Genomic DNA, 11,919 nt, shown 5'->3' with positions numbered 1-11,919 from the left:
CCCTGTGCCCTCTCTCTGAACGCTCTCCTCAGTCCCATTCCCGTGCCCACTCTGAACGCTCCCCTCAGTCCCATTCCCCTGTGCCCTCTCTCTGAACACACTCCTCGGTCCCATTCCCCTGTGCCCTCTCTGAACACTCTCCTCAGTCCCATTCCCCTGTGCCCTCTCTCTCAATGCTCTCCTCAGTCCCATTCCTCTGTGCCCTCTCTTGGAACGCTCCCCTCAGTCCCATTCCCCTGTGCCCTCTCTCTGAACGCTCTCCTCAGTCCCATTCCCCTGTGCCCTCTCTCTGAACGCTCTCCTCAGTCCCATTCCCCTGTGCCCTCTCTCTGAATGCTCTCCTCAGTCCCATTCCCCTGTGCCCTCTCTCTGAACACTCTCCTCAGTCCCATTCCCCTGTGCCCTCTCTCTGAACGCTCTCCTCAGTCCCATTCCCCTGTGCCCTCTCTCTGAACGTTCTCCTCAGTCCCATTCCCCTGTGCCGTCTCTCTGAACGTTCTCCTCAGTCCCATTCCCCTGTGCCCTCTCTCCGAACGCTCTCCTCAGTCCCATTACCCTGTGCCCTCTCTCCGAACGCTCTCCTCAGTCCCATTCCCCTGTGCCCTCTCTCTGAACGCTCTCCTCAGTCCCATTCCCCTGTGCCCTCTCTCTGAACGCTCTCCTCAGTCCCATTCCCCTGTGCCCTCTCTCTGAACGCTCTCCTCAGTCCCATTCCCCTGTGCCCTCTCTCTGAACGCTCTCCTCAGTCCCATTCCCCTGTGCCCTCTCTCTGAACGCTACCCTCAGTCCCATTCCCCTGTGCCCTCTCTCTGAACGCTCTCCTCAGTCCCATTCCCCTGTGCCCTCTCTGTGAACACTCTCCTCAGTCCCATTCCCCTGTGCCCTCTCTCTGAACGCTCTCCTCAGTCCCATTCCCCTGTGCCCTCTCTCTGAACGCTCTCCTCAGTCCCATTCTCCTGTGCCCTCTCTCTGAACGCTCTCCTCAGTCCCATTCCCCTGTGCACTCTCTGTGAACGCTCCCCTCAGTCCCATTCCCCTGTGCCCTCTCTCTGAACGCTCTCCTCAGTCCCATTCCCCTGTGCCCTCTCTCTGAACGCTCTCCTCAGTCCCATTCCCCTGTGCCCTCTCTCTGAACGCTCTCCTCAGTCCCATTCCCCTGTGCCCTCTCTCGGAACGCTCTCCTCAGTCCCATTCCCCTGTGCCCTCTCTCTGAACGCTCTCCTCAGTCCCATTCCCCTGTGCCCTCTCTCTGAACGCTCCCCTCAGTCCCATTCCCCTGTGCCCTCTCTCTGAACGCTCCCCTCAGTCCCATTCCCCTGTGCCCTCTCTCTGAACGCTCCCCTCAGTCCCATTCCCCTGTGCCCTCTCTGAACGCTCTCCTCAGTCCAATTCCCCTGTGCCCCCTCTCTGAACGCTCTCCTCAGTCCCATTCCCCTGTGCCCTCTCTCTGAACGAGTTCCCCTCAGTCCCATTCCCCTGTGCCCTCTCTCTGAACGAGTTCCCCTCAGTCCCATTTCCCTGTGCCCTCTCTCTGAACGCTCGCCTCAGACCCATTCCCCTGTGCCCTCTCTCTGAACGCTGCCCTCAGTCCCATTCCCCTGTGCCCTCTCTCTGAACGCTCTCCTCAGTCCCATTCCCGTGCCCTCTCTCTGAACACTCTCCTCAGTCCCATTCCCCTGTGCCCTCTCTCTGAACGCTCTCCTCAGTCCCATTCCCGTGCCCTCTCTCTGAACGCTCTCCTCAGTCCCATTCCCCTGTGCCCTCTCTCTGAACGCTCTCCTCAGTCCCATTCCCCTGTGCCCTCTCTCTGAACGCTCTCCTCAGTCCCATTCCCCTGTGCCCTCTCTGAACGCTCTCCTCAGTCCCATTCCCCTGTGCCCTCTCTCTGAACGCTCTCCTCAGTCCTATTCCCCTGTGCCCTCTCTCTGAACGCTCTCCTCAGTCCCATTCTCCTGCGCCCTCTCTCTGAACGCTCTCCTCAGTCCCATTCCCCTGTGCCCTCTCTCTGAACGCTCCCCTCAGTCCCAGTCCCCTGTGCCTTCTCTCTGAAGGCTCCCCTCAGTCCCATTCCCCTGTGCCCTCTCTCTGAACGCTCTCCTCAGTCCCATTCCCCTGTGCCCTCTCTCTGAACGCTCCCCTCAGTCCCATTCCCCTGTGCCATCTCTCTGAACGCTCCCCTCAGTCCCATTCCCCTGTGCCCTCTCTCTGAACGCTCTCCTCAGTCCCATTCCCCTGTGCCCTCTCTCTGAACACTCTCCTCAGTTCCATTCCCCTGTGCCCTCTCTCTGAACGCTCTCCTCAGTCCCATTCCCTTGCCCTCTCTCTGAACGCTCTCCTCAGTCCCATTCCCCTGTGCCCTCTCTCTGAACGCTCTCCTCAGTCCCATTCCCCTGTGCCCTCTCTCTGAACGCTCTCCTCAGTCCCATTCCCCTGTGCCCTCTCTCTGAACGCTCTCCTCAGTCCCATTCCCCTGTGCCCTCTCTCTGAATGTTCCCCTCAGTCCCATTCCCCTGTGCCCTCTCTCTGAACGCTCTCAGTCCCATTCCCCTGTGCCCTCTCTGTGAACGGTCTCCTCAGTCCCATTCCCCTGTGCCCTCTCTCTGAACGCTCTCCTCAGTCCCATTCCCCTGTGCCCTCTCTCTGAACGCTCTCCTCAGTCCCATTCCCCTGTGCCCTCTCTCTGAACGCTCTCCTCAGTCCCATTCCCGTGCCCTCTCTCTGAACGCTCTCCTCAGACCCATTCCCCTGTGCCCTCTCTCTGAACGCTCTCCTCAGTCCCATTACCCTGTGCCCTCTCTCCGAACGCTCTCCTCAGTCCCATTCCCCTGTGCCCTCTCTCTGAATGCTCTCCTCAGTCCCATTCTCCTGTGCCCTCTCTCTGAACGCTCTCCTCAGTCCAATTCCCCTGTGCCCCCTCTCTGAACGCTCTCCTCAGTCCCATTCCCCTGTGCCCTCTCTCTGAACGAGTTCCCCTCAGTCCCATTCCCCTGTGCCCTCTCTCTGAACACTCTCCTCTGTCCCATTCCCCTGTGCCCTCTCTCTGAACGCTCTCCTCAGTCCCATTCCCCTGTGCCCTCTCTCTGAACGCTCTCCTCAGTCCCATTACCCTGTGCCCTCTCTCCGAACGCTCTCCTCAGTCCCATTCCCCTGTGCCCTCTCTCTGAATGCTCTCCTCAGTCCCATTCTCCTGTGCCGTCTCTCTGAACGCTCTCCTCAGTCCCATTCCCCTGTGCACTCTCTCTGAACGCTCCCCTCAGTCCCATTCCCCTGTGCCCTCTCTGAACGCTCTCCTCAGTCCAATTCCCCTGTGCCCCCTCTCTGAACGCTCTCCTCAGTCCCATTCCCCTGTGCCCTCTCTCTGAACGAGTTCCCCTCAGTCCCATTCCCCTGTGCCCTCTCTCTGAACGAGTTCCCCTCAGTCCCATTTCCCTGTGCCCTCTCTCTGAACGCTCGCCTCAGACCCATTCCCCTGTGCCCTCTCTCTGAACGCTGCCCTCAGTCCCATTCCCCTGTGCCCTCTCTCTGAACGCTCTCCTCAGTCCCATTCCCGTGCCCTCTCTCTGAACGCTGCCCTCAGTCCCATTCCCCTGTGCCCTCTCTCTGAACGCTCTCCTCAGTCCCATTCCCGTGCCCTCTCTCTGAACACTCTCCTCAGTCCCATTCCCCTGTGCCCTCTCTCTGAACGCTCTCCTCAGTCCCATTCCCGTGCCCACTCTGAACGCTCCCCTCAGTCCCATTCCCCTGTGCCCTCTCTCTGAACACACTCCTCGGTCCCATTCCCCTGTGCCCTCTCTGAACACTCTCCTCAGTCCCATTCCCCTGTGCCCTCTCTCTCAATGCTCTCCTCAGTCCCATTCCTCTGTGCCCTCTCTTGGAACGCTCCCCTCAGTCCCATTCCCCTGTGCCCTCTCTCTGAACGCTCTCCTCAGTCCCATTCCCCTGTGCCCTCTCTCTGAACGCTCTCCTCAGTCCCATTCCCCTGTGCCCTCTCTCTGAATGCTCTCCTCAGTCCCATTCCCCTGTGCCCTCTCTCTGAACGCTCTCCTCAGTCCCATTCCCCTGTGCCCTCTCTCTGAACGTTCTCCTCAGTCCCATTCCCCTGTGCCGTCTCTCTGAACGTTCTCCTCAGTCCCATTCCCCTGTGCCCTCTCTCCGAACGCTCTCCTCAGTCCCATTACCCTGTGCCCTCTCTCCGAACGCTCTCCTCAGTCCCATTCCCCTGTGCCCTCTCTCTGAACGCTCTCCTCAGTCCCATTCCCCTGTGCCCTCTCTCTGAACGCTCTCCTCAGTCCCATTCCCCTGTGCCCTCTCTCTGAACGCTCCCCTCAGTCACATTCCCCTGTGCCCTCTCTCTGAACGCTCTCCTCAGTCCCATTCCCCTGTGCCCTCTCTCTGAACGCTACCCTCAGTCCCATTCCCCTGTGCCCTCTCTCTGAACGCTACCCTCAGTCCCATTCCCCTGTGCCCTCTCTCTGAACGCTCTCCTCAGTCCAATTCCCCTGTGCCCTCTCTCTGAACGCTCTCCTCAGTCCCATTCCCCTGTGCCCTCTCTCTGAACGCTCTCCTCAGTCCCATTCCCCTGTGCCCTCTCTCTGAACGCTACCCTCAGTCCCATTCCCCTGTGCCCTCTCTCTGAACGCTCTCCTCAGTCCCATTCCCCTGTGCCCTCTCTGTGAACACTCTCCTCAGTCCCATTCCCCTGTGCCCTCTCTCTGAACGCTCTCCTCAGTCCCATTCCCCTGTGCCCTCTCTCTGAACGCTCTCCTCAGTCCCATTCTCCTGTGCCCTCTCTCTGAACGCTCTCCTCAGTCCCATTCCCCTGTGCACTCTCTGTGAACGCTCCCCTCAGTCCCATTCCCCTGTGCCCTCTCTCTGAACGCTCTCCTCAGTCCCATTCCCCTGTGCCCTCTCTCTGAACGCTCTCCTCAGTCCCATTCCCCTGTGCCCTCTCTCTGAACGCTCTCCTCAGTCCCATTCCCCTGTGCCCTCTCTCGGAACGCTCTCCTCAGTCCCATTCCCCTGTGCCCTCTCTCTGAACGCTCTCCTCAGTCCCATTCCCCTGTGCCCTCTCTCTGAACGCTCCACTCAGTCCCATTCCCCTGTGCCCTCTCTCTGAACGCTCCCCTCAGTCCCATTCCCCTGTGCCCTCTCTCTGAACGCTCCCCTCAGTCCCATTCCCCTGTGCCCTCTCTGAACGCTCTCCTCAGTCCAATTCCCCTGTGCCCCCTCTCTGAACGCTCTCCTCAGTCCCATTCCCCTGTGCCCTCTCTCTGAACGAGTTCCCCTCAGTCCCATTCCCCTGTGCCCTCTCTCTGAACGAGTTCCCCTCAGTCCCATTTCCCTGTGCCCTCTCTCTGAACGCTCGCCTCAGACCCATTCCCCTGTGCCCTCTCTCTGAACGCTGCCCTCAGTCCCATTCCCCTGTGCCCTCTCTCTGAACGCTCTCCTCAGTCCCATTCCCGTGCCCTCTCTCTGAACACTCTCCTCAGTCCCATTCCCCTGTGCCCTCTCTCTGAACGCTCTCCTCAGTCCCATTCCCGTGCCCTCTCTCTGAACGCTCTCCTCAGTCCCATTCCCCTGTGCCCTCTCTCTGAACGCTCTCCTCAGTCCCATTCCCCTGTGCCCTCTCTGAACGCTCTCCTCAGTCCCATTCCCCTGTGCCCTCTCTCTGAACGCTCTCCTCAGTCCTATTCCCCTGTGCCCTCTCTCTGAACGCTCTCCTCAGTCCCATTCTCCTGCGCCCTCTCTCTGAACGCTCTCCTCAGTCCCATTCCCCTGTGCCCTCTCTCTGAACGCTCCCCTCAGTCCCAGTCCCCTGTGCCTTCTCTCTGAAGGCTCCCCTCAGTCCCATTCCCCTGTGCCCTCTCTCTGAACGCTCTCCTCAGTCCCATTCCCCTGTGCCCTCTCTCTGAACGCTCCCCTCAGTCCCATTCCCCTGTGCCATCTCTCTGAACGCTCCCCTCAGTCCCATTCCCCTGTGCCCTCTCTCTGAACGCTCTCCTCAGTCCCATTCCCCTGTGCCCTCTCTCTGAACACTCTCCTCAGTCCCATTCCCCTGTGCCCTCTCTCTGAACGCTCTCCTCAGTCCCATTCCCTTGCCCTCTCTCTGAACGCTCTCCTCAGTCCCATTCCCCTGTGCCCTCTCTCTGAACGCTCTCCTCAGTCCCATTCCCCTGTGCCCTCTCTCTGAACGCTCTCCTCAGTCCCATTCCCCTGTGCCCTCTCTCTGAACGCTCTCCTCAGTCCCATTCCCCTGTGCCCTCTCTCTGAATGTTCCCCTCAGTCCCATTCCCCTGTGCCCTCTCTCTGAACGCTCTCAGTCCCATTCCCCTGTGCCCTCTCTGTGAACGGTCTCCTCAGTCCCATTCCCCTGTGCCCTCTTTCTGAACGCTCTCCTCAGTCCCATTCCCCTGTGCCCTCTCTCTGAACGCTCTCCTCAGTCCGATTCCCCTGTGCCCTCTCTCTGAACGCTCTCCTCAGTCCCATTCCCGTGCCCTCTCTCTGAACGCTCTCCTCAGTCCCATTCCCCTGTGCCCTCTGTCTGAACGCTCTCCTCAGTCCCGTTACCCTGTGCCCTCTCTCCGAACGCTCTCCTCAGTCCCATTCCCCTGTGCCCTCTCTCTGAATGCTCTCCTCAGTCCCATTCTCCTGTGCCCTCTCTCTGAACGCTCTCCTCAGTCCAATTCCCCTGTGCCCCCTCTCTGAACGCTCTCCTCAGTCCCATTCCCCTGTGCCCTCTCTCTGAACGAGTTCCCCTCAGTCCCATTCCCCTGTGCCCTCTCTCTGAACGAGTTCCCCTCAGTCCCATTTCCCTGTGCCCTCTCTCTGAACGCTCGCCTCAGACCCATTCCCCTGTGCCCTCTCTCTGAACGCTGCCCTCAGTCCCATTCCCCTGTGCCCTCTCTCTGAACGCTCTCCTCAGTCCCATTCCCGTGCCCTCTCTCTGAACGCTCTCCTCAGTCCCATTCCCCTGTGCCCTCTCTCTGAACGCTCTCCTCAGTCCCATTCCACTGTGCCCTCTCTCTGAACGCTCTCCTCAGTCCCATTCCCCTGTGCCCTCTCTGAACGCTCTCCTCAGTCCCATTCCCCTGTGCCCTCTCTCTGAACGCTCTCCTCAGTCCTATTCCCCTGTGCCCTCTCTCTGAACGCTCTCCTCAGTCCCATTCTCCTGCGCCCTCTCTCTGAACGCTCTCCTCAGTCCCATTCCCCTGTGCCCTCTCTCTGAACGCTCCCCTCAGTCCCAGTCCCCTGTGCCCTCTCTCTGAAGGCTCCCCTCAGTCCCATTCCCCTGTGCCCTCTCTCTGAACGCTCTCCTCAGTCCCATTCCCCTGTGCCCTCTCTCTGAACGCTACCCTCAGTCCCATTCCCCTGTGCCATCTCTCTGAACGCTCCCCTCAGTCCCATTCCCCTGTGCCCTCTCTCTGAACGCTCTCCTCAGTCCCATTCCCCTGTGCCCTCTCTCTGAACACTCTCCTCAGTCCCATTCCCCTGTGCCCTCTCTCTGAACGCTCTCCTCAGTCCCATTCCCGTGCCCTCTCTCTGAACGCTCTCCTCAGTCCCATTCCCCTGTGCCCTCTCTCTGAACGCTCTCCTCAGTCCCATTCCCCTGTGCCCTCTCTCTGAACGCTCTCCTCAGTCCCATTCCCCTGTGCCCTCTCTCTGAACGCTCTCCTCAGTCCCATTCCCCTGTGCCCTCTCTCTGAATGTTCCCCTCAGTCCCATTCCCCTGTGCCCTCTCTCTGAACGCTCTCAGTCCCATTCCCCTGTGCCCTCTCTGTGAACGGTCTCCTCAGTCCCATTCCCCTGTGCCCTCTCTCTGAACGCTCTCCTCAGTCCCATTCCCCTGTGCCCTCTCTCTGAACGCTCCCCTCAGTCCCATTCCCCTGTGCCCGCTCTCTGAACGCTCTCCTCAGTCCCATTCCCCTGTGCCCTCTCTCTGAACGCTCTCCTCAGTCCCATTCCCCTGTGCCCGCTCTCTGAACGCTCTCCTCAGTCCCATTCCCCTGTGCCCTCTCTCTGAACGCCCTCCTCAGTCCCATTCCCCTGTGCCCTCTCTCTGAACGCTCTCCTCAGTCCCATTCCCCTGTGCCCTCTCTCTGAACGCTCTCCTCAGTCCCATTCCCGTGCCCACTCTGAACGCTCCCCTCAGTCCCATTCCCCTGTGCCCTCTCTCTGAACACTCTCCTCAGTCCCATTCCCCTGTGCCCTCTCTCTCAATGCTCTCCTCAGTCCCATTCCTCTGTGCCCTCTCTTGGAACGCTCCCCTCAGTCCCATTCCCCTGTGCCCTCTCTTGGAACGCTCCCCTCAGTCCCATTCCCCTGTGCCCTCTCTCTGAACGCTCTCCTCAGTCCCATTCCCCTGTGCCCTCTCTCTGAACGCTCTCCTCAGTCCCATTCCCCTGTGCCCTCTCTCTGAACGCTCTCCTCAGTCCCATTCCCCTGTGCCCTCTCTCTGAACGTTCCCCTCAGTCCCATTCCCCTGTGCCCTCTCTCTGAACGCTCTCAGTCCCATTCCCCTTTGCCCTCTCTCTGAACGGTCTCCTCAGTCCCATTCCCCTGTGCCCTCTCTCTGAACGCTCTCCTCAGTCCCATTCCCCTGTGCCCTCTCTCTGAACGCTCTCCTCAGTCCCATTCCCCTGTGCCCTTTCTCTGAACGCTCTCCTCAGTCCCATTCCCGTGCCCTCTCTCTGAATGCTCCCCTCAGTCCCATTCCCCTGTGCCCTCTCTCTGAACGCTCTCCTCAGTCCCATTCCCGTGCCCTCTCTCTGAACGCTCTCCTCAGTCCCATTCCCCTGTGCCCTCTCTCTGAACGCTCTCCTCAGTCCCATTCCCCTGTGCCCGCTCTCTGAACGCTCTCCTCAGTCCCATTCCCCTGTGCCCTCTCTCTGAACTCCCTCCTCAGTCCCATTCCCCTGTGCCCTCTCTCTGAATGCTCTCCTCAGTCCCATTCCCCTGTGCCCTCTCTCTGAACGCTCTCCTCAGTCCCATTCCCGTGCCCACTCTGAACGCTCCCCTCAGTCCCATTCCCCTGTGCCCTCTCTCTGAACACACTCCTCGGTCCCATTCCCCTGTGCCCTCTCTGAACACTCTCCTCAGTCCCATTCCCCTGTGCCCTCTCTCTCAATGCTCTCCTCAGTCCCATTCCTCTGTGCCCTCTCTTGGAACGCTCCCCTCAGTCCCATTCCCCTGTGCCCTCTCTCTGAACGCTCTCCTCAGTCCCATTCCCCTGTGCCCTCTCTCTGAACGCTCTCCTCAGTCCCATTCCCCTGTGCCCTCTCTCTGAATGCTCTCCTCAGTCCCATTCCCCTGTGCCCTCTCTCTGAACACTCTCCTCAGTCCCATTCCCCTGTGCCCTCTCTCTGAACGCTCTCCTCAGTCCCATTCCCCTGTGCCCTCTCTCTGAACGTTCTCCTCAGTCCCATTCCCCTGTGCCGTCTCTCTGAACGTTCTCCTCAGTCCCATTCCCCTGTGCCCTCTCTCCGAACGCTCTCCTCAGTCCCATTACCCTGTGCCCTCTCTCCGAACGCTCTCCTCAGTCCCATTCCCCTGTGCCCTCTCTCTGAACGCTCTCCTCAGTCCCATTCCCCTGTGCCCTCTCTCTGAACGCTCTCCTCAGTCCCATTCCCCTGTGCCCTCTCTCGGAACGCTCTCCTCAGTCCCATTCCCCTGTGCCCTCTCTCTGAATGCTCTCCTCAGTCCCATTCTCCTGTGCCCTCTCTCTGAACGCTCTCCTCAGTCCCATTCCCCTGTGCACCCTCTGTGAACGCTCCCCTCAGTCCCATTCCCCTGTGCCCTCTCTCTGAACGCTACCCTCAGTCCCATTCCCCTGTGCCCTCTCTCTGAACGCTCTCCTCAGTCCCATTCCCCTGTGCCCTCTCTGTGAACACTCTCCTCAGTCCCATTCCCCTGTGCCCTCTCTCTGAACGCTCTCCTCAGTCCCATTCCCCTGTGCCCTCTCTCTGAACGCTCTCCTCAGTCCCATTCCCCTGTGCCCTCTCTCTGAACGCTACCCTCAGTCCCATTCCCCTGTGCCCTCTCTCTGAACGCTCTCCTCAGTCCCATTCCCCTGTGCCCTCTCTGTGAACACTCTCCTCAGTCCCATTCCCCTGTGCCCTCTCTCTGAACGCTCTCCTCAGTCCCATTCCCCTGTGCCCTCTCTCTGAACGCTCTCCTCAGTCCCATTACTCTGTGCCCTCTCTCCGAACGCTCTCCTCAGTCCCATTCCCCTGTGCCCTCTCTCTGAATGCTCTCCTCAGTCCCATTCTCCTGTGCCCTCTCTCTGAACGCTCTCCTCAGTCCCATTCCCCTGTGCACTCTCTGTGAACGCTCCCCTCAGTCCCATTCCCCTGTGCCCTCTCTCTGAACGCTCTCCTCAGTCCCATTCCCCTGTGCCCTCTCTCTGAACGCTCTCCTCAGTCCCATTCCCCTGTGCCCTCTCTCGGAACGCTCTCCTCAGTCCCATTCCCCTGTGCCCTCTCTCTGAACGCTCTCCTCAGTCCCATTCCCCTGTGCCCTCTCTCTGAACGCTCCCCTCAGTCCCATTCCCCTGTGCCCTCTCTCTGAACGCTCCCCTCAGTCCCATTCCCCTGTGCCCTCTCTCTGAACGCTCCCCTCAGTCCCATTCCCCTGTGCCCTCTCTGAACGCTCTCCTCAGTCCAATTCCCCTGTGCCCCCTCTCTGAACGCTCTCCTCAGTCCCATTCCCCTGTGCCCTCTCTCTGAACGAGTTCCCCTCAGTCCCATTCGCCTGTGCCCTCTCTCTGAACGAGTTCCCCTCAGTCCCATTTCCCTGTGCCCTCTCTCTGAACGCTCGCCTCAGACCCATTCCCCTGTGCCCTCTCTCTGAACGCTGCCCTCAGTCCCATTCCCCTGTGCCCTCTCTCTGAACGCTCTCCTCAGTCCCATTCCCGTGCCCTCTCTCTGAACACTCTCCTCAGTCCCATTCCCCTGTGCCCTCTCTCTGAACGCTCTCCTCAGTCCCATTCCCGTGCCCTCTCTCTGAACGCTCTCCTCAGTCCCATTCCCCTGTGCCCTCTCTCTGAACGCTCTCCTCAGTCCCATTCCCCTGTGCCCTCTCTCTGAACGCTCTCCTCAGTCCCATTCCCCTGTGCCCTCTCTGAACGCTCTCCTCAGTCCCATTCCCCTGTGCCCTCTCTCTGAACGCTCTCCTCAGTCCTATTCCCCTGTGCCCTCTCTCTGAACGCTCTCCTCAGTCCCATTCTCCTGCGCCCTCTCTCTGAACGCTCTCCTCAGTCCCATTCCCCTGTGCCCTCTCTCTGAACGCTCCCCTCAGTCCCAGTCCCCTGTGCCTTCTCTCTGAAGGCTCCCCTCAGTCCCATTCCCCTGTGCCCTCTCTCTGAACGCTCTCCTCAGTCCCATTCCCCTGTGCCCTCTCTCTGAACGCTCCCCTCAGTCCCATTCCCCTGTGCCATCTCTCTGAACGCTCCCCTCAGTCCCATTCCCCTGTGCCCTCTCTCTGAACGCTCTCCTCAGTCCCATTCCCCTGTGCCCTCTCTCTGAACACTCTCCTCAGTCCCATTCCCCTGTGCCCTCTCTCTGAACGCTCTCCTCAGTCCCATTCCCTTGCCCTCTCTCTGAACGCTCTCCTCAGTCCCATTCCCCTGTGCCCTCTCTCTGAACGCTCTCCTCAGTCCCATTCCCCTGTGCCCTCTCTCTCAACGCTCTCCTCAGTTCCATTCCCCTGTGCCCTCTCTCTGAATGCTCTCCTCAGTCCCATTCCCCTGTGCCCTCTCTCTGAATGTTCCCCTCAGTCCCATTCCCCTGTGCCCTCTCTCTGAACGCTCTCAGTCCCATTCCCCTGTGCCCTCTCTGTGAACGCTCTCCTCAGTCCCATTCCCGTGCCCTCTCTCTGAACGCTCTCCTCAGTCCCATTCCCCTGTGCCCTCTCTCTGAACGCTCT

The sequence above is a fragment of the Somniosus microcephalus genome, chromosome 9 (genome assembly GCF_052327205.1).
Source record: "Somniosus microcephalus isolate GS21.2 chromosome 9, FLI_Smic_1.0, whole genome shotgun sequence".
Taxonomy (NCBI): domain Eukaryota; kingdom Metazoa; phylum Chordata; class Chondrichthyes; order Squaliformes; family Somniosidae; genus Somniosus; species Somniosus microcephalus.
The sequence above is the reverse complement of the archived record's forward strand: the minus strand, read 5'-3'. Positions refer to the sequence as shown.